The sequence below is a fragment of the Cryptomeria japonica genome, chromosome 5, assembly GCF_030272615.1.
Source record: "Cryptomeria japonica chromosome 5, Sugi_1.0, whole genome shotgun sequence".
In the NCBI taxonomy this organism is placed as follows: Eukaryota; Viridiplantae; Streptophyta; class Pinopsida; order Cupressales; family Cupressaceae; genus Cryptomeria; species Cryptomeria japonica.
This window is the reverse complement of record NC_081409.1, coordinates 59,284,954-59,297,084: the sequence shown is the minus strand read 5'-3', so window position 1 is coordinate 59,297,084 and position 12,131 is coordinate 59,284,954.

Genomic DNA, 12,131 nt, shown 5'->3' with positions numbered 1-12,131 from the left:
ACAACTAGGCCACTTCTTTAAATGTTTCTGACATGTTGACGTGCAACTCTTCAGATCTCTTGAAGAATGCCTTAGCAACATCCTCTTTTCCGTCACCCATGCTGCTACCTTTCTTCTTTCTTTGTAAATACCTTTGAGCTCTTTTGCTCACCAATTGTCCCCACAGGCTGGCAGGCCTTTAGTCTCTGATACAACTGTAATATTCTCAACCAATTTACAATAGGCAAACCTTTTCAATTATACAATCTGATTTAGGAAAAGGCTTTTCAGATTAGAATATTGAGTTTATTATAAAACAGATATCAGGATTTTTATAGTACACATGTCCAGGAAACAATGTCTTGCCTAACTGACTTTTCCAGAATTAATGATTTACTCAAATTACCAGTACATTTGACATTATGACAAAAACCAGTATTCAGACCTGCCTTTCCAGATATCTGATTTTCAATGCAATCAATAACGCTTAGAAATATTACATACTGATTATCAGCAATTTCTTGGTGCTCAGATATAAGGGCATTGCATATATATTTGACACCTATTGATGAACTCAACCAACTCTTGAGCCTGCCTGATACCTCCCTCTTGACTGGTGCACTCCCTTAATGGTTCCTCCTAGCAATCAAATGTTTGCACTATGACTCCAACCACGATTTGTCGACTTTGCCTCTCGAAGACAAAGCAAAGTCTTATCGTTTGCTTTTCTAATGACTGGGCCCTTGTCGTATTAAGATTGCTCCTGCTCTATGAGACTTGGTCTGCTCCCTTAGCATCCACGGTGTGTAAATGCGATGATCTGACTTGGAGTGTTCACATAGCTAACTCGTTGCTTGTGAAATCTCCTGCATTTTGATCTGATCTGGAAAATAACAACAACAACAATTATATCCTTCAAACTGGATTTGGCTGCTCAAGAACTGGTGAATAAGAATAGGGGGGATGTCCTACCTTATTCAGGCTGTGAGGGTTTTGTCTCAACAACCAATGTGCTCATAGGGCGAATTCCAATTCACAAGCATGCCTTCTTGTTGTGACCATTTCACACATCGCCCCATTGCAAATGGGGACCCCTGCTTTTTGCTTTCTAGGGTTTGTTTTCTGGGTCTTTAGGGTTTTGTCTGTTAGCCTTTGCATTTTGAGTGTCGCCAAGGGGATCACCTGGATAGCAGGTCCTGCTGGAGTGATGTCCTGATCCTGAAATTTGGCTAAGTCTGGAAAGTCTTGATCCTGAAATTTGGCTAAGTCTGGAATATCTTGATCCTGAAATTTGACAAAGTCTGGAAACTGAAAAACCTCCAAAAACTAGATTTTGCAATATAACTCCTGGAGGTCTGAAACCACTCTCAAACATCCTGAAAGTATATATGGAATATAACTTAAAGTATTCACTTATACTTAAATGTCATATTCCATAAAATTATCCTGACAGAGAGTTCAAAAGGTCAAAAAACGTTCCTGACCCTCAGTGAAGGCCCAAAGCAAAAATTGCTCCTGACCCTCAGTGAAGGCCCAGAGTGAAAAATCCCTCCTGACCCTCAGTGAAGGCCCATAGCGAGATTTTCAAAAATGCATTATTCTTGCAAGATCGGAGTGATTTTTATGATTGGAAGGGATGAAGGAAAGCATGTTCTATCCGTTGAATATAATTTGGAGAATCAACACAAGATGAAATCAACCCAAAATCAAAAAATCGCTCCTGACCCTCAGAGAGGGCCCACAGCGAGAAACCTAATATGGGAACTTTTCATCGAAGTTTGAGGAAAACTAAGGTTAGGCATGGGTTTGAAACGATGTTTGAAAAGCCTTGAAGTGAAAAGAAATCGTTGAGAATCAAAATTTTGAAGGCAATTACAAAAATCGCTCCGGACCCTCAGAGAGGGCCCATAGCGATTTTCAAGGATTCTCTCCTTGGTTTGAAGAATTGAGATAAAATCTTGCTTGGACAGGAGGAGAACGTGATGTGTTATGCCTTGGAGGTGATTTGAAGATTAAAAGATAAAGGAATTCGCCTAAAACCAAAAAGTCGCCCCTGACCCTCACTGAAGGTCCAGAGCGAGATTTTCAAAAAATGCATGTTTTCTTCAAAATGGTGCTAAGGCAAGGTTAGGATAAGTCGAAGAGACCTCCAAAAACAGGATGAATATTGTTTTGCCTTTGAAACTTGATGATTTTGGTCAAAAAAATGAAAAATCGCTCCTGACCCTCAAAGAGGGCCCACAGCGAGATTTTGATTTCCTTCATTTTGCAATGAAAAGAGACCAAGTTTTGATCATAAATGGAAAATAAAGGACTTTCTCCACCCGCCTGAAGAAGTTTTGACTAGAAATGATGAAGGACTTTGTTGAAAACAGAAAAATCGCTCTTGACCCTCAAAGAGGGTCCAGAGCGAAGTTGCCTTAAAGGACATTATTTCCTTCAAAATTATTGATGAATTAACTTGGTAGTGTAAGGGAATGGATCTTGGAAGTGACATTGTGAGTTCAACAAACAAGTTAAGGTGGATTCCAGCTAGAAAATGAAAAATCGCTCTTGACCTTTGCTGAGGGTCCAGGGCGAAATTGACAATTCCACCTATTTTCCTCATGAAAAGTGTCAAAATTTGAAGTGCGACGCCTTAATTGGATATCAATTTGTCTTCCAGGAAATTTTGAAGTCAAGATGCGAAGTTTTCAAGGCTATAATTGAAAAATCGCTCCTGACCCTCAGAGAGGGTCCAGGGCGAAATTATTTGCAAAATTTCATTGAGCCTTGTTCTAAAATTTGATATTCTCCAAATTGCATTAGATCGCCAAAATTGCTAATGTTGAGGCGTTTGGGAAATTAAAATTAAATTGGCATTAAATTAAAAGCATTTTGGCATTTAATAAATTAATTTTAAGCCTTGTGAAAATCGAAATTTTGCTTTGGAGGCATTTAAAATTAATTTTTATTAAATTAAAATTAAATATAAAGCGCTCAAGGCACTAGTTTCTGTTCATTTTGCCAAGTCGGCCCCCTTTTTGGAATTTTATTTATCTTTTACCTCCTTTTATTAGCCAAGTCGGCCTAGAGGGAGCAAAGGGGTGAGCGCTCTATATATTGGAGGTGCTTTTCACATTTCAAATCATTCAATCATTGCCTTAAGTGCGAAATTGGAGCGCTAATTGGAGGTGCGAAATCTGGTTTGCTTGGAGCGATTTTCTTTCAAGTGTTGAAGGCTAGAAGGAAGTGGAGTTTTATTCTTTTGAAGGCTAAAGGAGGCGCATTTCATCCAAGGGAGAGCTTTGATCTACACTTTGCCTAGCGAAATTCATCTATTTTTGCATCATTTCTTAGAGTTTAATACTCAAGAGGAGGTATGGCGAAATCATCTTGACACCATTGTTGAAGATTTGAATTTTGAACATTTGTTTTGAAAAATCTAAGTATTACATGGTTAATTAGGAAATGATAACTCAAGATTTATCATGAAGTTTCCTAATTAAAATCTTAAATCTTCCTGTTAAGTTTAATTTCTAGACTTCAAGATATATTACTAAATGTTTTGTAGGTATCAAGATGGCGACTCCAAAGTCCGGAGGATCTACAAGTCGGCAGGCTCTCATCAGAGAAGATCCGGTCCAGGACAAAGATGATCTCCTCCAGCTCAGTATCATCAAAGAAGATCAAGCAAGGATAAGGGCGACCTCCTCCAGTCTAGCATCGACAAGGACGACCTTCTTCGGTCAAGCATCATCAGGAACGATCTCTTCCAATCCAGCATTCCAAGGCAAGATACATCATCATCCTGCACATCAAAGACGAAAGAAGTTAGAGCAAGGGTTCGTTGAAGAAGCAGATAGTTTCAGAAGAGTAATTAAAGCTAGCTTCTCAGCAACATCAAATTGGCATCAACCAAGTGTCAGACGAGGTGGCATCCCAGTCATCACTTCTCCAGTCGGTGTGGTCCACCTCAGCGTGTCTAGATTCAATGTACCTAACTCATGGGAGGTGGCACAAACTTCTATGTACCTACCCTAGCTATCCATTGGTCGATTTTTCCAGAGAAGACATGTGCCCTAAAGATGTAATTTTATCATTGGTCAAGCATTAAATGTTATGTAATGGTTGTAACAAACCCTAATTAGGGTTTTCATTATTGAATCTTGGCCATTGATCTTAGCCATCGAATTGTATTGTGGGCACTATATAAGCCTCGACTCTTCATTTGAAAAGGCTAATAGAATAGATAATAGAAAGGAGTTAGTGAATAGAGAGTAGTTAGAAGGTGAATAGTCAGTTGATAGAGTAGCAATTAGAGTAGAATAGGAGGACAAGGCAAGAAATTGTTGCCGTTGTTTGTAAACAAACTCCATTTTCATTGAAGTAATGGTGAAGTGTGTCGTTTCTTGCAATATGCATGGTTTCTTGTTGAATCTTCAATTCTAGATGGTAGATGATTAGATTGAATGAAGGAAATTGTTGAATGCACCTGTGTGGAATCCGTTTAATCCATACCACTAGCCTCTTGCTGATGGTAAGTGTGCCTTGCGTGGTCAACTGGAATGAAATGAGCTTAATCATAAGTCGTTACACGTCTATTGTTTCATGCATTTTCTTGAATGGTGATCATTGTCAGATGGTGTACGACTTAAACATATTAGAAGCATCCCTTAGAAGATCACACTGAGTTGGTGTTGAATTGTTCAGCCTGATGGTGAGACCCAACCCAATAGGAATCCACCTAGTCGTTCATCCATCTTCTCGCATTCTAGGTAGTAGAGTAAACTTCTTGAACCTTGCATCTTTTGCCATTTGTTTGTCTTCCAGTTAGTTAGTAAAATCCTGTGTTCCAGCAATATTCAAAGCAAATCAGACGTTCAGTCATCAAGTGTAAGTCCCCTTGTGATTCCAGCAAATCACATCATACCACAGAGAGCTTATCCACACGTAGAGATCCTACATACAAAGAACCTTGAAGTCATCCCGATTGATCCTTTTCGCGACATCTTCAGCATTCAAAGACTTTATTCAAGAGAGGATAAGGTACCTTTAGGTATTTTATTCTGTGTCCGCATGTGCATAAAAAACACATCAACACTTCTCCACAAAGAACAACTCCCTTATATAGGTGTGATGTGCTGATTTGGAGAGGTGGCTGGCCTCACGTCTGATTGAAAAAAAAACAAAAATAAAAGCTTATTTAAATAAATCTAACCTTGTTTGAAAGGTCGGCCCAACATAGCTGACATATTGAAATTTTTAATAATTTCATTTATTCAAATTTCAAACTTATTAAAATTGAAGGAAAACATAAAGAAAGAACGGGTGTTATAAAACACTACCTAGGTGGCCTACTGGCCATTAAATCGGGCTCATCACATTGAGATTATGAAGGTGTTAAGGAACTTTGCTTAAATTGAAAGGATGGGCAAGGCAAAACACAAAGATGGGGGGGGGGCTTATTTTGCTAAAAGGAAAATGGGGTGTGTTGTGAAGTCACATTTTTTTTTTTCCTGGTGGCCTATGCATATAATAGAGAGACAAAGAGAAAGAAATGAAGAATTGGTAAGGTTGCTAAGTATTTACTATACATGCAAGTATAGATGGAAAGTATACATAAGCAACATACGCAACATGGATAAAATCTACAAGCAAAATCTTTATCTCTCTTGAAAGATTTAACTTTGAAATAGAATTTAGAATCCTAGGGCTTCAATAGTTAGGTCTTGACACATTAGGTTTCACTTAGAGTTTGTTATAGATTTTATATGTATTGTGTGTGTATACAAACATCAATAGTGCTGTTTTTTTTGAAACTATTGCTAGTGTTTATAAAATTGAATTGGATTTCAGCAACCACTTTTAGGATTTTTTTTCCAACTTGGCCAGAGCATAGTTGACCTAGAGTTTGGCTGATTTGTGTAGGTAACCTTCATCATTTTTGTAAAAAATTCAAAGAATAGCAAGGGCACTAAGTGGCAGCCAAGATTTGGTTGAATTTTTTCACATGTTTTGAGTAGTTTTGAAGTGGCAGCTAGGGTTTTCTATTTCTTGTCTTCTTTCAAAATTAACCAATGCGTACTCTTGCAAAATAGAGTCTAACTTACATGAAACCCTAATGGCATTGTTGTTGATGGTTTTTTCATGCACTACACAACGCAGAATAAAAATACCAAAGGCACTCTATCCTCTCTTGAATAACGACTTGTCAAATGCTGAAGATTCACAAAAGGATCACTTGAGATGACTCCAAGGTTCTTGATGTTAGGTCTTAACGTGTTGGATAGCTTCAATGGTACTCCAAGGTTCTCGATGTTAGGTCTTAACGTGTTGGATAGCTTCAATGGTATGATGTGATTTGCTGTACATGTGAGGGGACTTACATAGTATCTTGATTCAATCTCAATGGTATGGCATTCCTCGAATGATGTTGCAATATCGCTCTTTCTACTTCTATTGATCGTTGATAAAAAAAATGAAAAAGGAGTAGGGTTTAGGAATGCTATTGTAAACTAGGATAACTTCAAGTGAGCTCAACTAAGTTTTGCTTTGACATCTTATGAACATCTTCACAACGCTAGTGCAATCTTCTAAGGGTAGCTCAATAATTTTCAAATCACTAAGGCATAGACACCTTCAAAATGAAGCATGTCAATGATGAATTGCAATTGAAGTTAAGCTTAGGCTGAATGATTCCAGTTGACCACGCAAGGCAAGCATGCAATCAACAAACTGCTAGTGGTATGGATTATGGAACTGTTGATGTGTTTTTCATGCACATGCGAACACAAAATAAAATACCCAAAAGTGTCTTATCCTCTCTTGATCAAAGTTACTCAAATGCTGAAGATCAACTTAAGGATCACTTGAGGCAACTCCAAGGTTCTTTTATGTCGGGTCATGGTGTGTGGATAAGCTCGTTGGTTTGATGTGATTATGCTGGAATCACAAGGGGACTTATGTGGAATTGTTGAATGCTTGAATCGCTGGAACTTAGATTCTATCTATTTGCTTGGAGCATAAAGAAAGAGCAAAAGGCATGGGGTTTAGAGAGTCTATTTTAATCCTAAGAATGCAAGAGAAGAGCGAATGATTCGATGGAATCCTACTGGGCTAGGTCTCACCATCAAACTAAACAATTTGACACAAGTTCAGTGCAATCTTCTAAGGTGCAATTCAAAGATGTTCAAATCATTACCATTAAACATTGATTACCATTCAAGTTAATGCATAAACAATGGATATGTAATAATTTGAAGTTTAGCTCATAGCGTTCCAGTTGACCACACAAGGCACACTTACAATCAACAATAGGCTAGTGGTATTGTAATGTTCCCTTCTCCTTAGTTCACAGATATTCATGAGGTTGGCCTATCATTTGACCCTCGTAGGCCAAAGAGATTGATTAGGGGGTCAATTTGGCAGATATAAGTGGCTTCACATTTTATGTCTACATGATTTTATGGTGAGATAAGGGGATTACACGCATTATGTCATGTGTGCACTTTAATTATAATGTAATAGTATTTTAAAGTGCAATTAAATTAATTATTGTTTAATAAAATAATAGTGTAATAAGGGAATATGAGTTTGTTAGAGAAAAATCTTCTAGAAGGAACCAATCGATTGGAGGAGAAAATAATAAATAGAGGGGTTTGGTTCATTATTCATCATTGGTTATTTGATATCTTCTCTTGTGTAGATTTGGGGGGCAAGGGTTTCTGCAGACTTAATCATTTGGGAACGAAACCTCCCTATGATTTGCATAAATGAGGTGGTGAGAGATCCTTTGAGGTGTTGCAGCTGAGAGTGGAGGATAATTTCAGTCCTTCACATTGTGCTCAATGAGTTTCTTGTGCATCTCATGGTAGACAAATTGTAGTATTTTCAGTTCATCCATATCTATCATATATGTGCATTGATTTTGTTGCGAAGGATAGGCGATTTTCCTAGAAGACAATTGAAGAAGAAATTGGAAGATTGCAGGTTGTGTAGCAGGTCTGAAACATATCGAGTTCTATTCTCCATTCCCACGGTTTTGTTATTATCATCTTGTCTAAGCATCAAAACTTTCATTTGAGGACAGCGCTTTCATTGAGGACATAAGGCGATTTATTTTAGCATGCATTTGGAGGTGAATAAGTGAAGTTGCAAGGGCTAAACCAGATCTGAAGGAAATTCGAACCACAGCCACCAATACCACGATTTTGCTTAGATTGCCTTGTTAAAGCATCAAATCCACCATTGGAGGAGGGTGATATTATTTGGGAAGGTCAACAATGAAGTTCAACAATTGAAAGGAGACCGATTTGTTGCCAATCAATTGTTAGTAATCTGCAGACCAGCAGCAGGGACGATTTTGGGAGATAATTCGATTTGGCATAGTGGAGGTCCCGATCAACAAGATATTGCTTGCTTCTTCAGTCTCAAAACTAGGCGACTTATATCAGGTTCTTCTAGTATCAATATTTCCTTTTATTTCTCAGTTATAAGCATATGACCATGGCTGCCATGTGTCTTCAGACTTTCTGAGAAAATCTTTAGTTAATTGCTAAGTGTCGGGTATTGGCTTGGTCATTGTAAAGAACTCATTTGTTTCCAAAATCAAGGAGTAATAAGGTTGTCTCTCATTTGCACAATTGTATTCTGATTTCATGCCAACTGTTTGATTAAATTCCAGTCAGCTGTAGGTGTGTGATTTTGTATTCAAATTCATGTAATTACATTGAATACAAGTTGCACAATCATCCCAGTGAGTTATGCTATCGTTCAGTAGTTGTTTGCAAGTCATACTTTGATGCAACCTTGGTTAATATTTCCAAAACAAGTCTGAAACTTTGCAACAGTCAAAACAGCATAACACACAAGTTATACTGCAGCCTGGAAAACCGTATAACACGCAGGTTATACAGACTGTGAGTTAGAACAGGAGGTTGACAGCCAATTGTTTGACGACATTCCTTGCATATTCAGTCATTTATGAGCACGGGATATTTCAGGTATGGACTAAATGGATTCTACACAAATGCATTCAACAAATTCCTCCACTCAATCTAATCAACATGAAAGAAAGATGAGAAGTAGAAACCATGAGAGTTGTTGAAATAACATATTTCACCATAACTTCGATGAAAAGGGTATCTCATTTACAAGTCATAACAACAATTCCTCCTCCTAATCTATTCTATTCTATCTTCTAATCTATCTATCCTTGGACTACAAACTATTCTATTATTCTCTTCTATTCTATCACTATTAACCCCTTTACAAATGAAGAGCTTGAGCCTTTTATAATGCTCTCAATACAATTCAATGGCTCAAATCAATTTGAGATCAATGGCCGAGATTTTACAATGAAACCCTAATAATGAAATAATTACACTGCTTTGACACATGTCATCTCTAGAATATTCGACCAATAGACAGTGGGGTAGGTGCCTCAAAGTTTGTGCCATCATGGACGAGTCAGGTACATTGCATCTAGACATGCTGATGTGGGCCTTCTCTGATTGGTGAGTGGTGATTGGGACGATGACTGGGACGCCATCTCATATTGCTTGTAGACTTGGTAGATCATCATGAAGGAGTGTTGAGCAACATCTCTTGAACTCAGCATTATCCAGCTTCAGTAGTGATGATGATGATCTTCTAACTTTGATTAACTCTTCTAAAACTATCCTCTTGAATGTCTCGATCATGGAGGTGCAAGGTGTAGATGTTGACTTCATCTTGATACTGCCTTGGAATGAACCCTTGATGTCATAACTATCTTTTCACTCTTTTGAAACTCCTTCCTTGTGATTCTCTTCATGCTATTAGTGTTGTGGATCAGTCCTTGTATAAGTGAATGCTTCCTGTGTAATCACCTTCCTTGATACCTATTTGTTTGCCTATGAAGTCCTCTTGAATACATCTTCCTTGTATCTTTACCTTTCCTCCTTAGGACACTTGTTCTATTTTTCCTCCAACCTGGTTCTTTAGATTTCTTTCTTCACCTTCCTACACAACAAACAAATGAGCATCAAACACATATGATTTATACCTTATATATAACCTCCTAATTTGACATGATTTCTGATTTTTATGTGTTGCAGGTATGATGAGAGCATTGGGAAGGAATTTCGTTCCTACTAGGGAGCAATGGAAGTAATAAGAAACTCATCTCTCTCAGGTAAATTTCACCAATTTCACATTCTTATGCCTCAAAATCGCTATCTCTTCCATGTGAAATGCTTGAAATTGACATCCAAACTGCCTTGGGAAGATTTTCGCTCTCAATGAGGGGCAATGGAAGGCAATTTCGCTCCACTCCAAGGGCAATGGAAGTGATAAAAAACTTCATTCATTCTCTTCAATACATCAACTTCAAATCTTAGGTTCTAGTCATCCATGTGTGACAATAGGTCAGATTAACCTTAAGAAAAGCTTTGAAATCAACTTCATTTCAATCGAAAGGCATAAGAAGAGTATTTCGCTCTTAATGGGAGGCAATGGAACAAGAATTTGCTCCTAGAGAGGAGCAAAGGAAATTTTTTGGTAATTAGACAAATTCTTGCTCACATGCTCTCAAGTCATCTCTTCAATTTAAATCTTCACATCCAATAGTTGTCAAATTCTCTTCATCAAACTTCTTGTAGATGATTTCGCTCCAAGGTAGAGGCAATAGAAGTGAATTTCGCTCTCAATAAGGAGCAATTGAAGTGTTTTTCGCTCCTAGAGAGGAGCAATTGAAGTTCTCTCCAATTTCGCCCTTCATCAATTCAAATTCAAAAATTCTCTCATGAAGACATTGAATCAACTTAAGGCAATGCTCTATAAGCAACTTCGCTTCTTACCTTGAGCAAATGAAGCAAATTTCGCTCCAACTAGGGAACACTCGAAGTTGAAATCGCTCCAAAGAAGGAGCAATTGAAATGATCTCTCAAATCGAAGTCTTGCTCATTATCTTTCATTCATGACAACTCAAACACACTAAATCATATTCATTCAAGGCTTTAGAGACAAATTCGCTCCAAGGGAAGAGCAAATAAGTAGATTTCACTCCAAAGAAGGAGCACTTGAAGTTTTTCGCTCTAAACTTAGAGCACTTGAAGTGATCTTCAAATTTGAAATTGAACTCGCCCTTACTCACTTCCCTTTGTTCAATGGGCTCAAACCTTAAGTCTTTTAAACATTGATTTATGAAAACATGTCAAACTAACCTCAAGAAAGGCTTTTAGGGGAATTTTGCTCTGAGACTTGAGCACATGAAGTAGAATTCACTCCCACTGGGGAGCACTTGAAGTGGATTGAAATTTGACACTTCGCACTTTCTTGTTTACTCTCCTTCATTCTATTCATTCTAGTTTTTCAAACTAGGCTCAATGTGCATTCTAGGAACAATTTCGCTCTCAACTAAGGGCAAAAGAAGCGAATTTCGCTCTAACTAGGGAGCACTTGAACCATTCTTATTAATTATTGGTTGTCTCCCTTTCACATTCTATAATCATATATGGAGGCCCATACCTCCTGTCAGTTTGTCCTTGTTTTCTTAAATCTCCTTTTCGTTATTTATTTATTTATTTTCTTTGAAGTGTTCATCCACAGTGGAAGTGGTGGACATGGGGATGTGACAATAGTTGATTACTTTCTTTTGGATTTGATTATGTTAAACCAAACTCAAATTTCACTGTAAAACTCAACTATAGTTGGTTATATCACTTCCATTTTACATGGAAAACATGCATGTGTGTTTATGAAGTTTTTGGAGGGAATATATTTTCTTTACATGCTCAGTAAACATAGTTAAGAGGTTTATTCTTGTGTGGACCATTTTCCTTTACGGCAATAATAATTCTAGATGTGAAAGTCGATGATATTCCCTGGGCAAGAAAGTGCAAACACAGATGATGAATGATTAAAAAGAGTTCTATTTGAGTGGGACTTTATAACCTTACCGTATCAAAGATCATGCTTTTGAATAGTATACCACCCTTGGCAACAGTTCATACAATTGTGGGTACAGAACCAAATCATTGATATAGTTAGCTTATAGATGTTTAGAGGTTTTTAATTTTTTGTTGCATGTAACATACTTAAAGCGTATCCTTAGCTAACCAATCTGTATTTTTCTTATTTTTCAAATCCTTTAGAAGCATGCACTTTCCAGAATATAAAAGTGGTAGCAA